This window comes from Crotalus tigris, unplaced genomic scaffold, assembly GCF_016545835.1.
Source record: "Crotalus tigris isolate CLP2741 ecotype Arizona unplaced genomic scaffold, ASM1654583v1 scf7180000018525.42219311030:4301911, whole genome shotgun sequence".
Classification (NCBI taxonomy): domain Eukaryota; kingdom Metazoa; phylum Chordata; class Lepidosauria; order Squamata; family Viperidae; genus Crotalus; species Crotalus tigris.
Window position 1 is genome coordinate 1,357,501 of NW_024097057.1, and position 27,525 is coordinate 1,385,025.

Sequence of the window (27,525 nt, forward strand, 5' to 3'; positions counted from 1 at the left end):
AAATTGTGAGAAGTCCTTTGAAGAAACAGTACCTAAAATTACCTGGGACTGGAGAAGACTAATGATTCAAAGGCTGCCATTTGGTATTTGTAGCCACCCAATGAGTCATCTGATCGATAGCAATCCAGCAATAAAATAAGTCTCTTTACAGCAGGGGTGTTTGACTTTGGCAATTTTAAGACCTATGGACTTCAACTTCCAGAATTCTGCAGCCAGCGTTGCTGGTTGGGGAATACTGGGAGTTGAAGTCCACAAGTCTTCAAGTTGCCAAAGTTGGACATCCCTGCTTTACAGGAATGCAGCCCAGTGCTGGTTTCAGCTTGCGTTGTCCTATTGTTCTGTTGAATGTAGTTGCGAACGTTCGAATGACAAGATGGACTTTTTCCAACCAGTGTTTTCATAGAATGCTTTGAATGCAAAACCATGAGATCTGTGCCAAACCTCCCATCTGGAATATCGGACAAATCTGTAAGTTTCAATGTTGTGATTTCAAACCAGGCCTTCTCTGACCGGAATGTGGAACACCAGTATGGAACACTCCTTGAACAAATGTATTATTCCTGATTTTAAGACCTTGGACTGTGGGCCTGAGGAAACAAACCCATGGAATCTACACAAAACCTCTCTCCATCTTCTCCCTCATTAATATGTGATATGTTTATGTCTTTTCATCATCTTCCATTTTTTTTCTAGGTTGTAAAGTGTTGGGCCGTTCAGTTCATTGCGTTTTAGGACAGACACTCAAACCGGTTGCCTGCACATGGATCAGGGTGTAATCCATCCTACAAGCGAAGTTGAGAAAAGCTTTTTAGCCTCAAATTGGCGTTGGCTGCTTTGATCAAACATACCACGCCTCAACGTCATCAGGAATTTTATCTTTTTAATACCGTTATAATCCCTAGTTCTTCAGGATCTCTGTGCTGATGCCACAAAGCCTCAAGGTAACATTAAGTGGCAGGTGAAGCCCTGAGGCTGAAGCAAACTTTTCTAAGCTCCTTTTATGGGCAGATACTTCATTTGGCCTTGAGAGCAAACTCTGCTGAGCTTGTTGATGTAGAGAATGGGTATGAAACTCCTGCTTGGAACAAGAACGTGAAATTCCTTCAGGGTTTGGCTATCTGGCACTATTTACAAGATGCCTGGTGCAGGAAGAGGGAATCTAAGCAACTACCCTTCTCCAAATGTGCATAGGCCCACTGCTTATCTCAATTGAGACTAAGTCCTAATATTAATCCAGTGATTGCACACGTGCCCATAGAGGAATGGGTGGTTCCTAGGCCATTGCCCAACCAACTCTTCTGGGCACATCTCAATCCAATTTAATAGTGCCATTAGAATGTTCCCCTCTGATCGTTGATCCATTTAGGCCAGGGCTGTCCAACTTGGCAGCTTTAAGACCTGTGGACTTTTAACTCCCAGAATTCAACTCCCAGAATTCATGAGAATTCTGGAAGTTGAAGTCCACAGGTCTGAAAGCTGCCACGGTTGGACTCTCCCTGATTTAGGCCTTCATCTTATACCCCACCAGGTAAGTTGACAGTTTTCGTGTCAATATTTGCATCCTCTGCTAGCTGTCAAATATTGATTAGGCAGAACGTCCTTAGCTATTTTGTTGGTGCTTCTATAGGTGGTGGTGCTGGTTGTGTGTTTTTTTGTTCTTTCAAGAATCCTCTTGCCTATGTGGTGCCTTTTCGGTGTCATCCTCTGAAAAATTCGTCCTTGGGTTGTTTGTGGTCAGTCTTGCTCAGACAAACCACAGTGTGTGCATGCAGCAATCCAGCCTTACCATTTAATATTGTGAATTACGGTGGCTTGCAACCCTCAGTAGATTCCAGCTTGCCCGGTGTCTTAATTTGTCCACAAGTCACGGCCACGAACCTCAAGTAGCAAATTCGTTTTGTAAAAATTGCTTTTCTGGAGCAAGTGTCAGCCTGAAGAAGCTGTAGCCTATAGCTTGTGGAATTAAGTGCTCAGATTCACATTTTCACTGGGTAAAGATGATTTTGTTTAGTAGCCCTAGAGGGTATTTCTTTGGATCATGGTTTTATTGGTTACCAAGAGTATATGAAGGTGGGATTCCGTCACCCAGACTCAAGGTCATGTCTTGCAAATCACAAGTGCTTATAAACCGTTCTTAAGCCATACAGATGTTTGGCTTTTTGAAAACCCAAATACTTTCTGAGTACCAAATATAGTACTAAGATTATATATATACTCCAGCATCTGTATTTGTGTGTGAATGAGTGTATATATGTCTGTGTGTTTATAGATATATATGTATATCTGTATGTATATGTGTTTGTGTATGTATGTATATATTTATATATGTATACATATATATGTGTGTATATATATACATACACAAACGTGTTTGTGTATGTATATGTATGAATGTATATAAATGCTGAATAAGAGTTGAGCCCTCACTTAAGGTGTTACTGCTGCAGCGAAGTTTTAAGGTCACTCTGTGTAAGAAGCAATAAAAATTGAGGATTCTTGCTATTAAGCTGGTTTGTGTTGGGTGCTTAGAGACACTCAAGAGTTTCAGAGGCAGAACAATGACTTTCCTTTTCGGTCTAACGGTATTTTGTGCAGGACACTGTCTGCCAAGGCCCCTTGTTTTTATAAATTGTTTCTCTTGTGTATGAATGAGTAGATTTTTTTTACATTTGTCATATTTTAATAACTTAATAAAAGTTTATGAAGTGCTATAGATAACGCCAGTGTGTTTTGATTTTTCATGGAATAAGCCTGTGGTATGGAGTGTACAAGAAAACGTCGCTGAGTTATTATGGCATTCTTGTGTTTGGGCCTAGTGTGAACATGGAGGGTCTGGGTCTAGAAGATTCATCTCTTTCTTCTCAATTCCACTTTAATAATCTGGCATTGTTGGCCAGTTTCTATTAGATTTTTTTTGATACCATTTTGCATTATGAAAAGCTCTGGAAATTTCAGACGTTTGCATATGATTCGTTCGGTTTAGCATGATTTTACAGAGCTATGGATGATCTGGGATTTTTTTTCTTCTTGAAATAAACCAAGGGAGTTAACTTGGTTTAATCAGTAGCTAAAATGAACTTCCTTCTCTAGCCAGCAGAAGGCAGGGCTTCCCCTGGAATATTTACTACTCAAACTGAACTCACTTTTTCAACATGCAGCTGTAAAAGGGTCAAGATCTAATAACTGCTTATATTTATTCTCCACATTTGCCTACCTCTTTGTTTGGTTCAAAAATTAATAAACGTGGGCCTCGATTCTACAGATAGAAAGGAGAGAGGAAGCACTGAGAGAAATCACAAGGAAGGCTCAGAAAAATTCTAGACTCCAATTTCTAGAATGCAAAAAATTAGCATTGATAATTCCTTGACTTGGGGCATTGTTTACTTCTTGGAGGTTGGTCTTGCTGTTAATATCTGCTCATATGGGTATTGATTGCTTTTTGATTATCTCTTTTAAGTGGTATGTAGATGTTGCTTATCTCTCTGTGTCTGTTGATGGCCAATTGTTTTCTGAATGCCAAGCTTCCAGGGATCTCTGATCTCTGACACACAAAAGACTTATAGTTTGCCCTTTTCTTCCATGGAGGTCCTCTCTCTCCTAGATACCAGATTAGGCCGCACTGCCCTGTTTCGTTCCAGAAACATTTCAAATTCTTAATTCTTCCCCATCTATCATCTTGGGTCTAATACAGGGGAAAAAAGGGAGGAAATTTGTAACTTCAGTAGGCAAGTAATCAATTTCATTTATTTATTTCTTTTCTTTTTTGCCTACCCCACCGGTGCATGATATGGCTTTGGAACTTTTCCAACGCCAGCGCATTTTAAATTTATTTTTCCTCTTTTTTTTTTTTTTTTTTTTTGTAAAATGTCAAAACATTGACATTCTTTTTGTTGAAAAGAAGATTGAAGCAGGGTTTTATTTTTCTCCTGAAAATGACTCAGACAACCTCATTACCGCTAGCAATATTGGAGTAAAAGGTTTGAATGGGGATAATGTCCCTCTGGGAAAGAGAGAGAAGATGGTTTTTGCACGTAGCCGGAGTTTTTATTTCCCCCTGGCTGTCAGACCCTTAACTCTCATCCTTGAGTTCAGCTTTCAACACTTACAGAGTCTTAATGTAATCAATTGAGCAACAGAGGGGCTGAGGGGCAACAATTATGGGCTGTATTTAGGGCCTCCAGTGGCCTTAATCGAGTGCTCATTCAAATTCAAATAAGGATGTGTCCTTGGCCCTCAAAACTGCAAGTTATCTTTTAAAGCAGTGCTTTTCAGTCTTGGCAACTTTAAAACATGTGGACTTCAACTCCCAGAATTCCCCAGCCAGCATCTGAATCCTGGGAGTTGAAGCCCACACGCCTTAGTGTTGCGAAGTTTGAAAAATGCTACTTTAAAAGAAGGCAGATCAGAGTGGCTTGTAGCAGTGTAACAGTGAGATGGATGGCATATATACATTTAATAAATTAAAAACATTATAAATTTAAAAATAAATATTTATTGTAATAAATAAAAAATAAGACCCAAAGGCAAACAACATTTGAACCTGTTCTTTATTATGTCTGTTCCTTTCTTTCTCTCTCTCCTTTCTTTCTTTCTTTCTTTCTTTCTTTCTTTCTTTCTTTCTTTCTTTCTTTCTTTCTTTCTTTCTTTCTTTCTTCTATCCCACTCCAGTCCAGTAGCTAATATTTATTCAGATTATTATTATTTTGTATGGCATAACAATACAGCATGAATGCATAAAACTCACAAAACGGCATATAAAATGTGTACCAGAATGTAAAACACCAGAACAGTGGATTATTACTGTTGACATTTTGGGGAGGAAAAATCTAGACACTTGGAAGTCAAGAAGTATCAGTAGCACATGAAGCATTTTTTTCTGAATTGTTCTTAAGTCAGGTAAATCTGTTTGCCTATAGGTTTTTAATAGAGCGGGACTAAGGAATAGAAAATGTTAAATAGAAACTGTTAAATAGAAAATGCCAAATATTGCCCTTGTAATAATTAAATCGGGTATTCAACTGTGGCAACTGGAGTATTCTGGGAGTTGAAGTCTGCAAGTCTTAAAAATTCCCAAGGTTGGATACCCCTGATTTAAATGAAAGTACTCAATACAGCAGGTTCTTTTCTGGAAAGAGAGTTTGTTATCTCTTCATGCTTGCCCTCTTTCCTTCTCCACAGCTTGACAAATTTTGCTTTAAGATGTTCCTTAGCAGCAACTGTGGCTTTTGTGCTTCCATAAAGCTAGAAGCAAGGTACTTCTGTGGAAACGACAGATTGCTTCTTTTATGCTAGATAATTCTTTTGTTCAACTCACAGATTATCTGGCTAATGCTATTATTTCACAGCCTATGTGGAGATACACTCCCGATGGATTTATTTTGCCAGAGGCTGTGACTGGCTGTAAAAGAAGAAGAAAAAATAGCAAAAATAGCAATCATTGGACGTCTCATAGAACTGGAAATTAAAAACTCTTGTCATCTGTTGATTTCTCTCCTTTTTTTTTTCTTTTCTTTGAAAATAACAAACCCCATTTATAGAGGAGGAAGCAAATTCGGTTCATTTTGTTGGTGTGGTGGACCAATAATCAAGCTCGGATTTGCTTCTTGCTCCCACCTCTCAGAGAGATTGCACAAGGATGGAGAAAAGTTGGACAAAGGAACAAAGTCTAACTGCTAACAGAATGAAGAAATTCAGAGGAAAAAGTAGACAACAAAAACAAATAAGAAAAGGATTAGGATAAAGAAAGGGAAGGGAAAGAAAGGAAAGGTCTTTATGTATGTCAAAAATTCACCACTAGATGGGAGCAAAGATTTAGATTTTGTGTCATGTTTGGTTGCCCCCTCCTATCCGTTGCCCCCCTTTATGCACCCCAGATTGGACAACTTTTCATTCTGGGTGAAAAGTTTGCTCTCTCATCATTTCTGACGTTTGATTGATCGCTGCTGTTTGTCAAGCTGGCTCCTGTGTTAAGTTGCTCTGAAAGAAGTTTAAGGAGAAGCTTCATTTTGTTGATAAGGAGAGAGCTTGATCCTCTCCTGATTCGGAGGGGAAAGATTATTTTATTTTTCTCTACGTTTATCACTAGCTCCTGGCGGTGCATGTTGGATTCCCGCACTGCCACCGGAACAGGGACTCGCGAGAGAGGTTTAAATGTCCTCAGATGCTCCCTTTCCAGAGGCTTCTGTCAGTCCATCTCACAGGAAGATTTAAGTTAATTAAAAGTGCAACAGGGGAAGAGAATGTGTACAGGACCATTTTTTATCTTTTATTATTATTTTATTTTGCTGGTAAGCGAAGACGGTGTGAGTCATGCTTCGCTGAGCGAAACAGATGACATTTGCATGGGCTGTGAAGGCAATTATTTTTATCACCATCAGTTCCCCCCCCCCCATATCTCTCTCTCTCTCTCTCTCTCTCTCTCTCTCTCTCTCTCTCTCTCTCTCTCCCCTTTCTCCCTCCCTCCCTGTCTCTCTTTTTGCATTTCCAGCAGTTCGTTCTGAAAGTCACTTGTGCTAAAGGGGCTGCTGGGGAATGCACAAGCAAAGACCTTGTGAGTGAATCTCTGGAGCTTAAAAAGCAAAACAAAATGGCCAACAAAGGTGACATTACAACAGGACAAGAAAGACAATTCTCCTTTCTTCTTTCTGAATGGCCCTATCTTGACTGCCAAGAGATTTGCCAGTCTCTTACTTGCCAAGATATTTTTGCTGTCCAGCTTTTGTCTTCATTTTGGAGTATACCCAGCCACCTACATGCATTACATTCTTCCAGGACAAGAATGAGCAACTTCAGAATGGACTAGAATACAGAGCTGGAAGGGACTGTGGAGATCTTCTAGTTCAACCCCCTGCTCAAGCAGGAAACCCCACCTAGACTTACCTCTGGAGCAAGAACATTTCAAACCTTCTACAGGGGTTCTCAACCTTGGCAACTTTAAGACTTGTGGACTTCAACTCCCAGAATTCTTGAGCCAGCAAAGCTGGCTGAGGAATTCTGTGAGTTGAAGTCCACAAGTCTTAAAGTTGCCAAAGTTGAGAACCCCTGCCCTAACCTTGGCAATTTTCAGGTATATATAGGCTTCAGCTCCCAGAAATTCCACAGCAACACAGACGTTGCTGAGAATTCTGGGAGTTGAACTTCATTCACTTTCAATTTGGCAAGGTGGAGAGTGACAGCCCTTCAGGTATTTGAAGACTGCTAAAAATGTCATAGGAGAAGGAATGACAGAAGCTGGGAGTGGAGTTAAAAGAGGGATCAGTCTAGAATCCCTAAGTAGCCATAAGCGAACTAAGTTCAGCTTCCCTCGAATTCCATTGACTCTTATCTCACTCCAAACAGGTGCTGTGCAATAAATCGGTTTAAGTCAATGGTGGGATTCAAATAGGTGAACAACCGGTTCTCTGTGTGGATGCCGCTTTTCCGGAAGTCCATTCTGGGCCTGGGCAACCAAAATTAGCTACCGGTTCTGCCGAACTGGTGGGAACCGGCTGAATCCCACCACTGGTTTAATTGGACCTTCATGTATGGACCTGATCTTTCATGCCTGACACATCTCCCTTCTCCATCTTCTCTTCTGCAAGAGACAACATCCATCATTTCCTTCTAGAGGACTTGCCAGTAGAGCTGACATGCCTCCCGTTGCTTCCTTATTCCCCAGTCTTACTATTTCCTAGCTCAAAATATATACGAATTAAATGCAGAGCTGACCTTGGAGAAGGAAGGAGAGAGACATTAAAAGGAGAAAAGATTATCCAGTCCCGAGAAAAAGGAGAAGCTGAAAAAGACACACAAAAGAACTTCACCTTGATTTTGTTTAGTACAAAACGGGGCAGAGAGAAATTCAGTCAGGCTTTTAAGATTCTGTTATTCTACCTTTCACGGGGAAGGAACATGCCTGTAAGCTCCGAAGGGCTTGTTTCCTGACCTGAGATCTTCAAAGGATTATTTAAATACCAAGGAGAGCTGGGGTTTCTGCAGCCCAGATCTGACAGCTCCCATCATCTTGGATTTTGATCATGCTCAGAGAAAACCTGGTCAATGGATGTTAACCATTCCACAGAAAAGAGAAAAGAAGATGGCTGCGGATGCCTAGTGGTATGTGGGGGTGACCTTGGGAGGCAGGTTAGCTGCAAGATTAGACAATGATCAGGCAAGTGGCTGCTGACTCCACAGAAGGAATGGGGGCTTCGCAAATGTCTGAGCTGGTTTGCCTACTTTCCTGAAGTGTAAAGGCAAGATTGCAAGCTTCTGTTAATGTAACCTTATAATTAAAATAGAGCTAGTATTTCTGGACTACCATAGAACACAGAGCATGGAGATCTTCTGGTCCAAGGGTCCCCAACCTATGGTCCACAGCCTGGTACCAGGACGTGGTCTGTTGGCCACCGGGCTGTGGGAATAGCTGGCAAGTCCCCCCCCCCTTGTGGTAGTTCTGCGTGAGCACTAGCAGCCCTGTGTGCATGTGCAAGTGTGCTAGCACCGCCACCAGCATTACACGGGCCTAGCGACTTGTTTGTGCATGCGCGGATGCACAGCAGCCCATTTGCGTGGGCGCCAGCAGCCTGTCTGTGTAGCTAAATCGAGAATCATTTTTCTTTAAAAATTCAAAGCATCTGCAAATATGGATCAAAAGCAGGATTAGTTATGTTAATTTCTGATCTCTAGAGCCAATCAACCTATACACTGTTTTTTTTTAAATTAATGATTTTTGGCAGATCACTGTAGAAACAACAGCTGTCTCTGAGTCTGATCACAATGGGGCTTGACTTTGAAGTATTTTTAAGACAGGAGACACCTGCATACTAAGTCGTGTGTTTGATTGCTAAATTTAATCTCAAAGGAATGTGTGCAAAAGGATTATATCTGACCTGCAACTGGATGGGGGGGAGGTGATCTAGGCGATCCTTCCTTCACCTCTCTATAGATTCTCTATCCCATCCAGTTAATCAATTCAGCGATTTTACTTAATTAAATTTAAGTGATTAAAAAAAAGAAAATCAGGTAAATCTCCTATTTTTAAATGAGGTGTGAGCCCCTGAAATTTTTTAAGTTGGTCACAGATTTGAATTGGGTGTCCACTGGTAGGAGGGGAGTGGGAGAGGAAGGGTTAAAATGTGGTTGAAGTCCCTCCCCTTTTTGTTTGCAAAATTCGGCTATGTTAGACAAACATGCACATGCTCCAAGAATTGCATAGCAAAGTACATTAAAAATTGAGTAGTGCAAATGTTTTAATATGCTGCTTTTTTTTTTTTTGCAAGCTTGACAGCCTGCAAAGTTGACAAATTGCTGAAAGGAAAAATAGAGAAAAATTGAAATTGACAGATGTCTCTCGCTACTGCCCAGGGCTTTTCCCAGATTTTCAGTTTTCTCATTAATGGCCTGACTTGTGGCAGTAAATAGGGATACTAGCAAGCCCCAGTCTCACTTCAGTGAATTTAACAATAACAATAATAGAGTTGAAGGGACCTTGGAGGTCTTCTAGTCCAGCCCCCTGCTGAGGCAGGAAACCCCCTACCATTTCAGACAATTGTCTTCTTTAAAACCTCCAGTGTTGGAGCATTCACAACTTTTGGAGGCAAATTGTTCCACTGATTAATTATTCTAACTAATCCTGAACTTTTGAATTCAGTTTCTTTATTATTAGACTGGTGCTTCTTAACCTCAGGAACTTGAAGATGTATGGACTTTTACTCCCAGAATTCCCCAGCCAGCATGCCCACACATCTTAGAGAATCGACACCCAGATAAGCAGGGATTAACACCAGACAAATGTTCAAGAAGAAAACAATACCATAGTGAAAGAACTGTCAACCCAGATAAACAACTGAGCAGTAAACAACAGCCTAATCAAGGGACTGCCAAGGAGAAAATGTATATCAACAAAGAGGAAATCTCACTTTCTTCTAGCACTGAAGATGTTACCTAGTCAGGTAATGAAATGTTTGGATGAAAACAGCCAAACTCGGAGACCGCCAAAGCCTGACTCACCACATTATTAAGTCTGGTCTTATAGACCATCTGTTGCTCCATCTTCTCAATTTTAGTACAGTATGTTATTTTAATACAATATTTATTGAGTATGACCAACTGGAGAACTCTTCGCAATTCTTCTCTATAGAAATCCTGGCTTTATCCAGGCAAGAGATTCAGCTGTACATGAAGGTCATTGATGCATCCAGAAAGCTTTAACTGCAGCCCTTGACCACCCCAAGTCTGTCCTCTTCTAGTTTTATTGGAACTCTGTTCTAGTAGGAAAAGTTGAGTCTTTCCCTACGTGAGTCTTTCTCACTTGTGTTTTGATAGCTTTGATACTTATTGATTGCTGTTCTTAGGGAACCCGTATTGCATATATGGGGCAACCCTCAAATTAAATCACACACACACACACATAGACACACACACACACACACAGAGAGAGAGAGAGAGAGAGAGAGATACACACACACACAGAGTATATTTTATTTTTTTAAAGAAAGAGCCTGTTTCCTCTTCCCTCATCAAAAGATTGGACAAGCTGGATATTTTTTCCTTTCCAGCTTCTAGGAAAAGATCTCTTCATGATTTCCTTCTTCTTTTTCTTACTTTCTTTCTTTCTTTCTTTCTTTCTCTCTCTCTCTCTCTCTCTCTCTCTCTCTCTCTCTCTCTCTCTCTCTCCTTCTTTCTTCCCCCCCTCCCTCCCTCCCATCAGCTTAACTGCCTTGCTTTTCATGTTTATCCCTTCTGGATCAACTGATTAGAAGAGATTAAGGGCATTTTTGTGACATGGGATACAAAAAATCTTATCCGTTCCACTACTTGTTATTCAGCCCTGAAAATACACTGCCGTGATCAGCCTCCTTCCCTCCTCTGCAGCGGTATTTTCACTGGCAACAGTGATAAATTGGGAAAGGGAAGTTTTACCAAGGATGTCTAACTTTTCAAGATGTGAGGGGGCTTATAACTTTCACTGGTCATTGAAGAGGTAAGGAAATGGCTGAACTCTTGTCAGTTTTACCTGAATTAAAAAAGCAAGACCCCTCTTTGAATGTTTCTTGGGTGAAATCTATTAAAACAAAGAATCTCACCCTCTGGTTAATTTATGCAAAAGGAAAATAAACAAGAGGAGAGATTAGTGATTGGAAGGGAGGGAATAACAAACAATAACAGACTTGGAAGGGACTTTGGAGGTCCTCTAGTCTAATCCAACCCCCTGCTCAGGCAGGAGACCCTATACCATTTCAGACAAATGGTTGTCCAACCCCTTCTTAAAAATCTCCAATGTTGGAGCATCCACAACTTCTGGAGGCAAGTTGTTCCACTGGTTAATTGTTCTCACTGATAGGAAATTTCTCCTTATTTCTAGGTTGGATCTCACTTTAATGATCTTTCACCCATTAACTTAACAAGGAGAGAAGCAACCTAGAACTAAATATTAGTTCTCTCCTTGTTAAGTTAATGGGTGAAAGATCATTAAAGAGAGATCCAATCTAGAAATAAGGAGAAATTTCCTATCAATGAGAACAATTAATCAGTGGAACATCTTGCCACCAGAAATTGTGGGTGCTCCATTACTGAATGCTTTTCAGAAGAGACTGGACAGTCACTTGTCTGAAATGGTATAGGGTTTCCTGCCTGAGCATGGGGTTGGACTAGAGGACCTCCAAGGTCCCTTCCAATTCTATTCTATTCTATTCCATTCCATTCCATTCCAGCCCCTCAAGTACTGGAAGTCAGTTATCATGCCCCCCCCCAATCTTTCTTTTTGATAGACTTGCCAACTTTCCATGATTGTTCCGCTAAAAAGGTGAAATTCTTTGGCATATAGAGGCTGTTGAAGTGAGTGTGGTTAACTCTATACAATACCCTCCATTGGATGTACTGAAATGAAATATTTAGGATTGCGAACCTCGGAATGGAAATTCAGTAGCCAGCCGCTTGAGTGGCTGCAATTTTGTTTGTGCAGCTGTGGGTCTAGATGTTACAGTTTTCCTTTGCAGATGTCAATACGAATATTAAGTTTTGTTCAGCTACTGCTATTTTTGGAATAAAAGCTTTGCTGTTGAAACTTAAAGCTTCCCAGGCATGTTTGCTTGCACGAGCGTGCTTTTTCTGTTTGCATCTATGTAGGCAGATGCTGGGTAAATATGCTATATCTGCCAATAAATAAATATCAGTGGTTTATTCACACCAGTATTACTTTTGCAGCTTGCCCAGCCTCATCAAGAAACTTTTATAGGCTTTAGGTCGCAACAGATGACAACAGATAAGTCAGAATATTCTGAGAAGTTGTTAATGAATCCTTTCTCCAAGAGCCAGACATTATATTAAGGAAGCATTAATAAATAAAATAGCAAAGGCAGATTTTTGAACCCTTGAGTTTCAGAAATATGTAAAAAAAAATTGTATTCTTACTGTCTATCCTCCTTTTGGAGTATTTTCTGTCTAGCTAAGCAGCTTCAATGGACTTTAAGACAATAATAAGTATCAGCTTGCCAACCTCTCCAATTTATTTGGTCCCAAGTCCCTGAAATCAAACCAGATAATATATAACATTGAGATGGAGAAGGTAGGAGAAAGTAGGAGAAATAGAGGTAGAGATATACTGTATTGCAGGGCTTTTCAACTAGTGGTACGGGTACCACTTGTGGTACATTGGCACCTGACAGGTGGTACGTGAGCATCCTAGAAAAGTGGTAGCAGGGGAGGGGAAGGAGCTGAACCTGTGGCAGCACCGCACAAGCCTGAGCGAGAGACGGCTGGAGCTGCAGGGCTGTCAGGGCTCAGCGGAAGCACCAGGATCAGTGCCAGGCTCCAGCTGGAGCTCGGCACTGATCCTGGTGCTTCTGCTGAGCCCTGAAGAAGCACCAATCAGCTGGAAAGCGGCACTGATCCTGGCGCTTCTGCTGAGCCCGGAAGAAGCGCCGATCAGCTGGAATGTTGCAGCATCTCCAGGGTCTTGTGGTTTACATTCAGATGCTTGGCAACTGATTCATATTTATGACTGTCACACTGTCCCAGGGTCATGTGAAGTGACCAAAACCTGCTGCAATGGGGGGGGGGAATAAAAACCAAACACCCCCCACCCCACATCTTTATCCTTAACTTTAATTCTAACTCCACATACTGGAATGTTCTGCAGTTTGTTAAAGCTGCTGGTTTATTTTTACACACCTGCAGCGTTATGCAATGATATCAAACACAACAATATGACACAATCATATCTAACGTAATAATACAGATTGTATAAATGGGAAGGAATAAAATAAAGCAGAACGTGTGAGATTCCTTCAAGCAAATAAGCTTCCTCTGAAGTACTTTTCTGGAATCAAGCTTAAAGCACCGTTTGCTCTCTTCCTCTTTCTTACACACACCCATGCATTCCTTATACAATGTAATAAAATTTTCACCCCACAATCATTAGGCCACCAGGAGGTTCCTCACTGTTTGCTATTCAGCCAGAGGTCCACAAGTGATGCCCAAAGATGCAGAGGCTGCAGCAGCACCACTAGGTGTCCTACGTGAACCTCTTCAATCTCAGAAGAAGCTTTTCCATTTAGGTTTCAGAAAATTAGAAAATGGCTATTTTTTTCACGACATAGATAAATCTTCAAGAGCTTGGCTCTTGCATTACAATTCATGAGGTTGGGAAGATATTAGTGCTTTAAATTTTTTTCAGTGACTTTTAAAGTTAGACATATTGAATTTCCTTCCTTCCTTCCTTCCTTCCTTCCTTCCTTCCTTCCTTCCTTCCTTCCTTCGGATTGAAATGTGAAAAAATATGTATCAGTTTTTGCATTGAAACAATGGTTAAAATGTCCTCCCCATGCTTAGCATCTGGTATCATGCACATATTCCAGCTTTTGGCGCTCCAAACGGTACATCTTGCACACACCATCTGCTTTTGGAAACTGAGGATGTGGCAAACACAAAAAAAGGGAAGGAACCGTGACCTGACCTTTTAGTTCTTCAGGCCCGGAATCCATTTGGAGCCAGGAGGTTTTATGAGGATCCAGGGTCCAAATGTCCACGAATCAAAATCTCATGGCCTGCTTTCACCGAAAGAGGCACATTTTGCATTCATGTATTCACTGGTCTTTCTTAACAGGGAGACCAAGAGGGCTTTCAGCCCTGACTGGCCACTGAGAATAGAAATTACAGTTTGCTGCAGAGTAGAATCCTATAATCCAGGTTATCGACCCTCTTTTTACATGACAACATTGTACTGTGGACAGTGATAGTCACTGCACACAGTTTTCAGCTGTCACTGAATGGGCTTCTCTTCCTTCTCTTTCTCCATCCCCTTCTCTTGGAGATGAGATAGTTGTTTCTCTTCCTCCTCCTCCTCCTCCTCCTCCTCCTCCTCCTCTTCCTCCTCCTGGAGATAAGACAGCTTTTCCTTCTCCTCCTCCTCATTCTTCTCCTTCTCCTTTTCTATCTATTTCCATCTCCATCTCCTCCTCCTCCTCCTTGTTCTTCCCCTTCTCCTGGAGATAAGACAGCTTTTTCTTCTCCTTCTCATCCTTCTTCTCCTTCTCCTTTTCCATCTATCTCCATCTCTATCTCCTCCTTCTCCTTCCCCTTCTCCTTCTTCTTCTCCTGGAGATGAGACAGTTCCTCCTCCTCCTCCTCCTCATCCTCCCTGTCTATCTTCAGGCAAAAGTTCAAGTGAAAGTGCCTACTAAAATATGATATCCGACATCTAAGCTGCAAACAAGCCACCGAGTAATTCTGGGCTGAGGAGAATTCTAACAAACATTATTGCCTAATAAATATTTTGAAAAAAATATTCTCCCTTTGGAAGGTGTGAAAATTTCTTCCATTCCTTCCTCCCCTCCCCCCCCCGCTTGTATTTAATTGCTGTAATGTTTCATGGAAATGAATATTACAGCTGGAGTTACCAGTTAGTAGAGAAGTTAATATTCTGCTCTGATCAGGCATTTCTAACGAACAGTCCTCTTCCCTCTTTCTGTCATCTGGCATCCATGCCTCTTTCTACTGTATGTTTGACAAGAGATTTAACACATTTGCCTGGAAAGAAAGATTACCTATTTGCTGATCCTATCAGGCCTGGTCACTATGGGGTGTCCTCAAACCAAGAAAAAGGTCTCTCAAATCTCTCCATAGGTACCAGAAACAAATCATGGCTTAGTGTGCAGTCAGGGAAAATACAATAGCAACTTAAGGCCACGATGGGCCACAAAGCCTCCCATGGGTTATATTTAGATGATTAGCAATTGACCCCATCTTCATCTGGAATTCAACCAAATGACATTTAAAAAAAAAATCATCTGAATTTGTGGCCATCATGTCACTGGAGAGAGAGAGAGAGACAGTTTGAGTATAGTGGGTAAAGCATCAGGTTAAAAACTTGGAAACTATGAGTTCCAGTCCTACCTCAGGCACAAAGGCAGCTGGGTGACCTTGGGCCAGTTGCTCTCTGTCAGCCTTAGGAAGTAGGCAATGGCACACCACTTCCAAAATCTTGCCAAGAAAACTACAGGGGTTAGTCCAGGTGGTCCCCAGGAGGACAAACACTGACTTGAAGGTACATGCACAAGACATTGGAAGAAAATGCATCCGCTCCCGTTATTACTTGATCAACCACTTCCATTGTGTTGTTCTCCCACTGGGGCCACAAGCTGACTGGCACAGCCAGATCTTTAGGCCCTTACAACTGGATAGGAGGGTTGGGGCCAACCTCACATCGGAGGGGGGGGGGAGAAAGATGTTCCAGAGGGCAAGAGCCACAGCAGAGAAGGCCCTCCTTCTGGACCCCCTCAGCCAGAATAATCAGGCTGAAGGGGACCCACAGCATAATGATTTAATGATTCTATTCTACCGTTTCTTTGATGTTAGCATATCTCTTGTCCTGTAGTGAGTTGACCACAGCAAACTGGCTATGGCGAGTTGTCCTAGACCCCTCTTATCTACCTTCTTATCTTTTTTGACCCTCCCTCGCTGCAAACAAGCTGATTTAGTGGCTTAGTGGCATACAATCTTTGCAGACCTTTGAGGAACGTATCAAGCTATGGTGTTTATTGGCAGCAGCTAAATCAGCTTCTTTCTTCAAAGTGGTTTTCCATCTGAAGACCACCCAGTTAGTAGAAACGGCCTTGGCAGCAAAAAAAAAAAAAAAAAAAAAAATTGCTGTCAGGAAACCTCAGACAAAACCAAAATCTCTTCTTTGAAAACACAGGTTGTTTCCCCCCCCTCCCCCAAACAAGCCAAAGAAATGCACAGCTAAACATAGTCACCGGCCAATTTAATTTCAAGCTTGACCTTGGTTCAAGTTTGGGCATCATGTAGGCTACCATTAAAGTGAATTAAAGTCTCCAAGGAAATTTTGCTTTTCAAAGATGGGAAACTGAATATTTCTCACTTGCAGTTTAGTATTCAGCTAAAGTTATTGCAAAGTAATATGTTATGCTGTTCTTATTGGTTCTTAGTGTGAACTGGATTATTCTATCAACGTAAAACCATTTTGAAAAGTTTGCAGCCATCGAGCTCCTTTTGTGTGTGTGTGTGTGTGTGTGTGCAAGAGATATTTTGAGCAGACTTCATACATTTGTTGTGTTTCTTTCCTCTTTCCCTTCCCATCTTCTCATCTCTGTGTCAGTGTCTTTTCTGATTGTGGCGCCGTTGTCCAGAGTTCTGCATATATGCAGTAGCTAAATGCAGGATTAAACACTGTTACCTGTAGGAAAGATTTTATACATGTGTGGTTCTTTTTTGGCATGTTTCTCCATTGGAGGAGGATATCTGAAATGTTTTTTAAGCATTTTATAGAGGTACAGAATATCTGATGAGTTTTGCTTATTTTCCATGGAGCCCCCGCAAATAAAAAGGCTCTGGTTAAGCGTGCACATGGATAAATCCCACTTTTAAGGGGGATATTGAATTGAAAACTTGTAGGGTTAGTTAGGGGTTGTTTATCTCTATGTGTCCGTCGATGGCTGATTTGTCTGAGTGCCAGGCTTCCAGGAGCTTTCCAGCATTTTTGGACTTGGATTGGTTTAAGACACTCACAGTTAAGGATGATAGAAAATATTTGAAGCCCAGGTGTAAATGTTGGCGGTGGTTTGTTCTTCGGGCTTGCTGTTTAGCTTCCAAACATTTCATCACCAGGCTAGGCGACGTCCTCACTGGGACTTTGGTTGAAGCATCATGTTTCAGTTCTTCTCCGCTTTTATGGATCTCATGTGGTCATGTGGTCAGTAGGTCATGTGATCGACTGGTCATGCAGTGTGGCATGCCATGCGAATGTTGTGTGAAGATCACCAAGTGAGGAAGAAGTGGTGGTTTGATTGGTACGGCTCCTTATGATTTGGTAGGAGGCCTTCAAATTGACATGTTTGTGGATCAATCCATTGGCTGAATATCAGGCTTTGATGATTTTCACGTGCGTGGTATGTGGTGGCCTGGCCGATGATTTTTGTTCCGTCTCAGTCAAATATATATATTTGAAACATGGGATAATTTTTACCAATGGCTAGCAAAATGAACTAGTGAGAAACGATTGTGACACTTAATAAGATGAATGATACGTATTGATTAACTGATATTTTTATGATTACTGTTTTTCTTATTTACTACAGCTATTTTGCTATTATATTAATTACTGCTATTGAATATATATATATATCCAGACAATAGTCTATTTGCTAAAGCTTGGAAATGTTACTGGGGGTAACCGCATTGTTGTACCTACCCCTATCCCAACCCCAACCCTGATTCCTACCCTGAACCCCAATCCCTAGATTGATCTTATCCCTCTCGTTCCAAAAGCCTTCTTGGTTTTTTTTCTTTGAAAACATCTGAAGAGCTTCTTGGATGAGAAGTGAAACATTTTCAAAGAAAAAAAAAACCAAGAAAATCCATTTTCCTTTTGGAGAAAAGCATTTTTGGCATCCTCCCTCTTGAGTTGCTTTGGATCAAAATTCTACTTTGACTTTCTGATTTATAATACAGTGTCACTTACGATAATGACATTAGGATTTGTGCCCAAACTTCTGCTGACTGTGGTGGGAACCCTTTTACTTTTCCATGTACGGAAAGTGCTCTGGTCCTGTCACTTTTGCTAATCAGTGAATTTTGCAACAAATACCCGCACTTATGCTTTGTGATTAATTCAGACTGTCACCTTAATCAGACTGTTTGGATCAAAGTTCTAAAGAAGATTAGTTCATTAATGTGTGAGCTCAATAGATTGGGCTGCTCATTTTCCAAAGCCTCATTCCATCCTTTGTATGTCCTCCTTCCCTTCTCCAGAGTAATTAGAAGAAAAACTTTCGTAACTTTTCCGTAGCATGGTTGAAAGAGTGCTCTGAAGTTATTTACTCTTCAGTCTTTTTGGTGCCCTGTAATAAGTCAGACCAACATTCCTATTATCCTCAGATGGCACCATACATTCCACAAAATTAGATGGTTCTGGTGTATTTCATCTTGCAGTTGATAGGGTTTTTTTTTCTCTCCCCAAAAAAAAATCCCTTAAGAAAATAGCCCATACAATAAACACTTCTCCTTCAAAAAAGACAAAAGGGAAATGATCTTGTTCTGTTTCTATTAGCTTGGTTCTTGCTTTTAGGACATTTAAAAAAAATATGGACAATTTGTATTTCCTGAGATAGGTGGATTTCCTTCATTGGAAAGAAAGTCTCAAGAATTCAGGTCAATACTTTGTTCTTCCCAGGCAGGTCCTTCAAGGCTACTGTTCTGTTCACTTCTCACTTAGCAACCAGGTCAGATCCTTTACAACTGTTGGAAGACACACATGTGTTCGAAAGAGGGGGTTTAGTTTACTTTTGCTAAATGGCTGTTGACATGTTAGACACTATTTGCTATGCCCAGAGCTTCTCCTTCTCCCAAATAACCCAAGCTTTAGAAGATTGTCTGGGTGGCCTTGGGTTAGACTCTAACCCATGGAGGATCAAGCTGCTTTTCAGGAACCATGAGGGATTTCATGATGTGATTTAGACTTGCAGAGTCGAAATCACCTCTAAGCATTGCTGCAGAAGAACCAGTTGCAATGTTGAAGCAAGAAAGATCAGGATAAATAATATTGTAACTTTAGACTAGAGTGTCAAGCCTTCCACAGAACACAGATCTATGCAAAGTCGTCTTCTTCTTCTTCTTCTTCTTCTTCTTCTTCTTCTTCTTCTTCTTCTTCTTCTTCTTCTTCTTCTTCTTCTTCTTCTTCTTCTTCTTCTTCTTCTCCTCCTCCTCCTCCTCCTCCTCCTCCTCCTCCTCCTCCTTCTTCTTCCCCTTTCCTTCCTCTTTCTTCTCTTCTCTTTCCTTTCCCAACTCCTTCTCCCCCTTCCTCCCTTCCTCCCCCTCCTCCTTTCTGAATTGTTAGGGATAGCAACTGTTTGTCATGACAAGGCTAGCCACAATAATTTTGCAATATGTTCATAGGTATTGACAATGGCTGTGTAAACTACCAGCAACTTACCATCACTACCTACCTGGCTAAAATCTTGCATTGGGGGTATTTTTTTTAAAAAAAGAGACCCTCCCCATGTTTATGTGCTACGTATCACTGATAGAAATTCTGGTTTCTATAGTAACACAAGTGACAGCTTTGATCGTAACCTTAAGAAGGTAGAATGTGGCTGTTGCTTTTTTTAGCAATTGCATTTGGAACAGAGCATGGCTGAAAACATTCAATACGGTTTCATTTGGGAGGCTAAATTCGAGGTGCAGTAACAAGAATGTCTAAATAATGGCAATAAACCCCCTGGGGGCGCGTATGGGAAAAGATTGCAGCTGACTGTAGAAAATTATGGGATGGTCGTGAATGCAGCAAAGACTCCCTGTCAATTCTTTGTAGAACAACAGAAGTAGTCTACCACCTTAATGAGATTGCAAATACGATTTCCTGTTGTATCAGCCTTGCATTTGATCTCCCTGTTTATTGGACTTTTAATCCCTTTTTGCTGCTTTTAAAGAAGCTTGAAATTAAAAATACCATTCTTTAAAAAGGAGCTGTCTTGCTTGTGAGAGGGGAAAAAAAAATCAACTAACAATGCTCCGTATCATCCTAATATGTTTAGCTAGATAAACTTTTATAGGACGGCAGGCCAGCTTTGAAGTCTGTAGCCCTCTTCTCCCAGCCAAACAAATTCATCCATAAAAGCAACACAACATATGGAGAGGGTGAGAGCGAACTGATGTATCTCTTTAGAAGTTAAAGAAAGTCAGAGTTGAAACAAGTCATAAAAGTTTGAAGACCCCTGTCACAAAGCATTGTTTACAACCACAATGCATGGCTTTGTACAGCACACCAAGTCACAATTAAAAAAAAAACATGGACTGGCTTTCCATGTTGGGTGAAAATCAGCCCTTGGCTCTCTCTCCGTTCACTGTTCTACAGACTGCAAGATTGTGGATGAAAGTCTCCCTTGCCTTAATGAATATGCCACAGTAGGCATCCTTAAAGCTGCTTTGGATTTTCTACAGCTAGAATAGTCAATGGAGGCTTCAGGCTGGCTGCCTGCCCAAAATCCTATTTTTGTAGCTTTGAAATCTGCTTCAGCTACAGTAGCCAGGAAAAAGGCAGCTGAGTTTCTCACCTTTTGAAGGACATTTAAAAAAAAAATATATGAGTGCCAAACTTTAAATGAGGCCTTGTCGAATGTGAAAAACAAATATTTTAAACCTAAGGGAAATTGTCTTTCCTAGCTTTAGATTGGTTCTTTATTTCATTGCTTCTCTGATCAGTTTATATCCTGCCTGCCTCCCTCCCTTCCTCCCTCTCTGATTTTTCTCCCAAAATTCTTTGAGGTTCACGGCGCTGAGAGAAAAATGGACCCCAAAACAGAATATCCATAGTTGGGGGGGGTGAGAAGTAGGGAGTGAGAAATTGGGGGAGAGTTAGGTAGTAGAAGAGAACCGCTTCCTGGGCCAGTCTAGATCCTTGATCTTACACCAACCTGAGTGTTGATGTAGAGCACACTCTACAACACCCCTTATTCCTAATAATATCCCATCCAATTGCTCACCATGCCTGATGCTGCTTAGTTTCCAAGATGAAACAAGATCAGCTATTTTCAGAGTAGTTATGGACACACCAGGGAGATACGGCCTCAGATTTAAATGGTATTAACCTACAGAATAGAATACTTTATTGGCTGAGTGTGATAGACACACAAGGAATTTGTCTCCGGTGCATAAGCTCTTAGTGTACATGCAAAACAACAAAGTAATATTAATTACAATATCAAAGTAATAACAATCATAATAACGGTATCAATAAGAGAAGGTTGCAGAATAGATGAGAAGGATAAAAGTAATACAGCCCTACTACATGGGTAAATATCCTTAGACATAAGACAATACTGTGGGAATTAGGTGTTCAACAGAGTGAGGGCACAAGGAAAAAACTCTGTGCATGGTCAAGGGGAGGAGTTGAAAGAGTAATAAATTTTTTTTTAAATGTTCTCTCTAAGCCAGAGGTCCCCAACCTTTTGGGCACCAGGAACCGATTCCGTGGAGAGAGGTTTTTCCACGGACTGGAGAGTGTGTGGTTTTGTGTGCTGCCTGCATCCCACGGATGGGACTTTGCTTGTTTGTGCAGACTGGTTGCTGGCATGCCGTGGCCCGGTACCAGTCCACGGTCCGGGGGTTGGGGACCCCTGCTCTAAGCCATGAAGCTCTCTGTGTGAACTTGAGCCAGTCTCTCTTCCTCCGAGCATCGGGACTATTACGGGAGTCATGCGTCAGTAGATACCGCTCATGGCTGTCCTGAGCTCCTCTTAGGAAAGACAGGAGAAATATAATAAATGTGCGACAAATTGCTAGTGTGCCATTTGGAAGGCTGCGTGGGAGATTTGTTTTTCAGAAGAGCAGTTAAGAAGCCGCGCTGGAATTTGCTGACAAGAGGCAAAAACCTGCCTGCAGAAACCTTACATCCATGTCAGGAGCTTTAAATCACATGTGTGCGCAAGGCAAAAATCAGTAAGTGAATTTTGCTCTGCTCTGCCACGTCCGAAGATGACGGCCTTTTTTCTGCACTTGCCTTGTAACTTTCAAGGGCTGGTTCCGTGGTTCCTGGTCAGCCATGAGTGTGCCAGAGTGTATTTTAAAACTGCTAAAATATACATCTGTGAGAAGCCGCCCTCTTTCTTCAAAGAACTCGAACGTGAAGTCGTGTCAGCCACCGTCGCCAACATAAAAAGGCCTTGTAGTATATTTTAAGATAAAATTATGCTTAATTATAGATTTGTAGAGGCAGGCAGTTTGAGACTTGAGGTCATTCGGATGAATTCCTTTGGGCCACAGGGCACTGGGGACTTCTGAAGGATTCCAGGCTGAGCAATCTCTTCCAAACACACCGACTTTTGTGGAACCAAACCAACAAAAAAGAAATAGCTTTAATCTCCTTTCTGAAGCACAGTCTGTGATGTTGGGCTTCCAACTGTTTTGCTGCATGGAGGTTTATGCTGACATCTCTGGCTTCTTTAAAAGGCAAAAGGTGTTTCGTGCAACTAAAGAATGTCACACGGAGAATGAGCAAAATTGTCACACGTCGCCTTTTCTCTCTCTCTCTCTCTCTTTTAGATAGCACCTCCAGATCAGATCAGCCTAAGGAGTTGTTTAAAAAATCCAAAGCTGGCTTAGCCTGACTTCTTTCCTCAATCATGGTTTGTCAAATCAACTCATTTTTCTGTTTTTATACTTCCCCAGCCAGCCAGTTCTGGGAGTTGAAGTCCACAAGTCTTAAAGTTGCTAAGATTGGAGACTCCTGTGCTAACTCATATAACGTTCCTAATATGCTTATTGCACTCCATTTGTTGCAACTGTTCTTCATATGTTTTAGCCTCCTGCCCCCTAGTTATTTTTGTTGCTCTTCTCTGCACTCTTTCCAGAGGCCCAACATCGTTTTTGTTTTGTGGTGACCAAAACCGGATGCAGTACTCCATGTGTGGTCTTATAAGCAGTATAAAGCAGTACTAACACTTTACATGATCTTGGTTCTATGCCTCAGTTGATTCAGGATCTAGGAGTGCATTGGCTTTTTTGGCAGCCGCAGCACACTGCTGGCTCATACTTAAATAGTGATCTACTAGGATATCTAGATCCTTCTCACAATTATTTGCTGTTGAGCCAGGTACCACCTATTCTGTGCATTTTGTTTTTGTTTTTTGTTTTTCCTCAGCGCAAAACTTACTTTCTCAACACTGAACTGCATTTTGTTACATAACCTTCCATCCATTACCTTCTCTGTTGCCCTCAGGTGCTTTGGAGAATAAGTCAATCCTTTCTTCTCTGTGACAACCCCTTAAATACTAGAAGACAGTTATGTCCCCCCCCCCAATCCTTCTCTTCGTACAGTACATGTGTTAAAAATGATTTTCAGGGATCCAAAAGTTTCTTTCCTGAGAAATTTCAATCTAAATGTAAGAAAGCCATATTTTTTTTTAAAAAAATGGACAATTTCTTCTGTCTGAATATCTTGTCCTTGGCATTTGTGTCAAGAGAAATTTCTTTCTGTTGTACCTGGTATTCCTTAGTGACTTCCCATACCTAGTTCCCCTAAAGCACAAATCAGTTTCTCCTTCGGTTCCCAGAATTGCTACACAATTTTGATCTTGGCACTTTCTGTTCCATCCAGAGACACATTTGTGTAAAACTCTTGGGAAAAAGATTCTGACTAGCTACACGTAACTTGCTCAACAAAGAAGGAAATGAAGCCTCTCCATAGCATTGTTGTTGTTAGTTGCGAAGTTGTCTCTGACCCATCGCGACCCCATGGACAACGTTCCTCCAGGCCTTCCTGTTCTCTACCATCTTCTGGAGTCCATTGAAGCTCACACCTACTGCTTCAGTGACTCCATCCAGCCACCTCATTCTCTGTCATCCCGTTCTTCTATTGCCCTCCATCTTTCCCATCATTAGGCTCTTCTCCAGTGAGTCTTCCTTCTCATTAGGTGGCCAAAGTACTTGAGTTTCAACTTCAGGATCTGGCCTTCTAAAGAGCAGTCGGGGTTGGGCTCCTCTAAGACTGACCGGTTTGATCAGCTTGCAGTCCAGGGGACTCGCAGGAGTCTTCTCCAGCACCATAGTTCAAAGGCCTCCATTCTTTGGCGCTCAGCCTTTCTGATGGTCCAACTTTCACAGCCATACATTGCAACTGGGAAAACCATGGCCTTGACTATACGCACTTTTGTTGGCAGGGTGATGTCTCTGCTTTTTAGTAGGCTGTCTAGATTTGTCATAGCTTTCCTCCCCAGGAGCGAGCGTCTTTTAATTTCTTGGCTGCAGTCCCCATCTGTGGTGATCTTGGAGCCCAGGAAGATAAAATCTGTCACTACCTCCATTTCTTCCCCATCTATTTGCCAGGAATTGAGAGGGCCAGAAGCCATGATTTTGGTTTTCTTAATGTTGAGTTTCAAGCCAACTTTTGCACTCTCCTTCTTCACTCTCCATAGCATTACTAAGACTGATTCGAGGGGCTAATGTTAATCACACCAACTACAAGTAATCCTCTACTTATGTCCACAACTGAGCCCCAGATTTCTGTGGCAAAGCAAGACAATTGTTAAGTGAAGTGCGTTTTACCCCATTTTACAACCTGCAATGCCACAGTTGTTAAGTGAGTCTGGCTTCCCCCTGGACTGTGTTTGTCAGAAGGTCCCAAAAGGAATCACGTGACCTGGGACACCACAACCATCCTAAGTATGAACCAGTTGCCAAGCCTATGGATTTTGATCATGTGACCATGGGGAGACTGGAAAGGGCATAAGTGTAAAAACCGGTTATAAGTAACTTTTTTTCAGTGTATTGTCATTTTGAACGGTCATTAAATGAACTCTTGTAAGCTGAGCACTTCCTCTACTTGTGCTAAACCTGAATTTAAACAAAGTGCGATCAAATTTGGTCTGGATCTCGATTGCACAAATTACATTGTTCCCCTCTTTCTCTTTCATGATTGGCAGCCCAAGCCTGGCTTGGCCAGAAAAAGTGATATTGTGGACTTCTGGTTTAAAACTATGAATGTTCTGCATTACATTTTCATTTCAGCCAGGGAAATAAAAATTTTGATGTAATGAAATCTAAGCCTACCTACCTACTTGTGCTTCCAGAGGAGTTTTACAAGCCCTTGGTTATTTTCTCCATCACTTTTTCCTCTCCAATAAAAATGCTTTTTCGATTTGGTCATGAGTCAAAGTTTATACCATCTCGGTCTTTAAATCTATATAAAACTTTGCCTCAGTTGCCCCTGGCCAAAATATGAACTAAACTGCAAACATCCTATGAATCTGTAGAGTCCAAATTGGATGTAAGACTCCGAGCATTTTAAGCAACAATTTTAAAGGGTTGTGTAGTCGCTCAGCGTGAATTGCACTGGAATGTTTATCCTTCGGTTTTGCTCAGCCAGCCCGGAAACAAAATCAACCAGAGGTAGAAGCTAGCTTGCAAAATCCTGGTTGGAGACCATCCTGTTCAGCCTGAAAGATTCAGTATTTGGCTTGTACCATTTCTGCTCTGGATTCTCACTTGAAGGCCCAGAATAGGGCTTCTAAGCTTCAGAAAACCACAAAGAGAAAATTTTGTTAATCTAGGAATAAGCACTTCTAAGTGAAGGCTGATTAATGAATGTTTAAATCTGGGACGGATTTATTTTCAGCAAATAGACCACCGGCATAATTTTTAGAAGAGGAAAGTGGTTTTTTTGGGGGGGGGGAGTTTAAGAGATACTGCTTTATAGAAGAGAGAGTATTCAGCCTGAACTTCATGAATTAACCTTGAAGGATGGCTCTGATAAGAGCTGCGTCGGTGTAGTGGTTAAGGCACGTGGCTATAAAGTGGGAGACTGTGAGTTCTAGTCCTGCCTTAAGCAAAAATTCATCTGGGTGAACTTGGGCCAGTCACGTTCTAGAATATAGAATCGTAGGACTGGGAGGGACCTTGGACCTTCTAGTTCAACCCTCTGGCCAGGGCAGAAGACCTTATACCATCCTGGTCAAATGGTTGTCCAGTCTCTTCTTGAAAATCTCCAGGGATGGAGCACCCACAACTTCTGAAGGCAAGCCCTTGCGCTGATTAATTGTCCTCGCTGTCAGAAAATTTCTCCTTAGTTCTAGATTGGATCTCTCTTTAATGATCTTCCATCCATTACTTCTTGCCCTGCGCTCAGGTGTTCTGGAGAATAGGTGGACCTCTCTCTTCTCTGTGACAGCCCCTCAAGTAGTGGAACACAGCTATCCAGCCATTTCTCTCTCCTTCTCTCTCTGTTTTTTTTTTTATTAGGGTTTATTGCAACGTAGAATACAAATGGGAATAAAGATCAGAAGGCAAAGGAATGTGAGATGAAAAGAAAAAAAGGCAGTGGTTTTGACTCTGTTCGGTGCACTAGGATACAAAGTACAATTGCAACCTCAACGTTTTGCTTGACGTTTCCAGTAGAAACAAGACAATTACAACAACACAATTAATTGAGTCGTCAAACCTAGAAGAAAACTTCTTTTTTTTTTCTGTTTTGAGCACAAAGTCCAAGTGGAAACAAACCCGGATATAAGTACTTCTCTTTAATTAAAACAATTAGCCTTGCCATCTCTCTCACTTCTTCCACCCAGACCAACGGGCCAGTCCTTCTCTCTCAGCCCTAGGAAGGAGGCAATGGTGAACCAAATCTGAAAGCTTGCCAAGAAAACTCTAGGGACTTACTCAGGCACTGGCTGGAGTAAACCCTAATGGGAAGGCACCTAAATAAATAAAATGGCTCTAGTGGCCCCTTTTTCTACAGTTCAGGCCAGAAGAGAACATGAAACGGGCCTTTGTTAATGCGTCTCCTGGGGCAGGATGGGTTATTGAAGGCACACTCACCATTTAGCCAAACCACAGATCTGGGATAGCATCCAGTGGAATTATGGAGGAACAGCAGTGGAAAATGGCTTTGTGAGGCTGCAGGAATATCTAAATAAAGAGCCGGTGGGTTTATCTGCACTTGGTTGAACTCCTGTTTGTTCAGTCCAAGGCTTTTTCTTTGAGCCCACAATCGGCATTTCCCTAGCAAAGGGGAAAGAAACATTTTCTTTGCTTTTCTTATTTCTTTTATTTACTCTGTTTTTAGCTCCGGAACCGGCATGACTGGGAAGATCTGCCCGGGAAAAAGAGAGAGAGAAAAAAAATCAGAAATATTAACATGGGAAAACTAAACCAAACAAAGTGCAGAGAGGCTCCCTGACATCATGGCAAGCACCCCATAATTGAATGAAGCAAGCAATGTATAAGAATTAATTTGTCTGGCCAGTAAGGAAGCCCATCCACATGGCCAGCACCAGCACCACCATAATGGGAAAGATGGCAGTCTAGATCTTGACTGCAATCAGTCAAGATTAAGAAAAAAAAATAGATTAATAAAATTAGACCTGGCTTTTTAACATCCTAATACATCTCTGGGTCAATCTGTTCTGCAGCCGCAAATCAAGTTGAAATAATGACTGTATGCGGAAGGGGACACTGAAAATTGTCCTCGGCAGCTGATGTGTCTCCAAATAAGGAGCTACAGGTAGTCCTCGACTTACGAGCACAACGGAGCCCAAAATT

The 27,525-nt window shown here is 41.5% G+C and overlaps 1 protein-coding gene across 5 annotated transcripts in view; it reads left to right on the forward strand.

The window, feature by feature from the left end:
• Nucleotides 1-10,762: 10,762 nt before the first annotated feature.
• SMPD3 (sphingomyelin phosphodiesterase 3) overlaps nt 10,763-27,525 on the forward strand; it is a 124,502-nt gene continuing 107,739 nt past the window's right edge. For all 5 annotated transcript variants that reach the window (XM_039353511.1, XM_039353518.1, XM_039353519.1 and 2 more), the window contains exon 1: nt 10,763-10,960. The gene's annotated coding sequence lies outside the window, so the exon portion shown is untranslated. The remainder of the gene's footprint in view (nt 10,961-27,525) is intronic.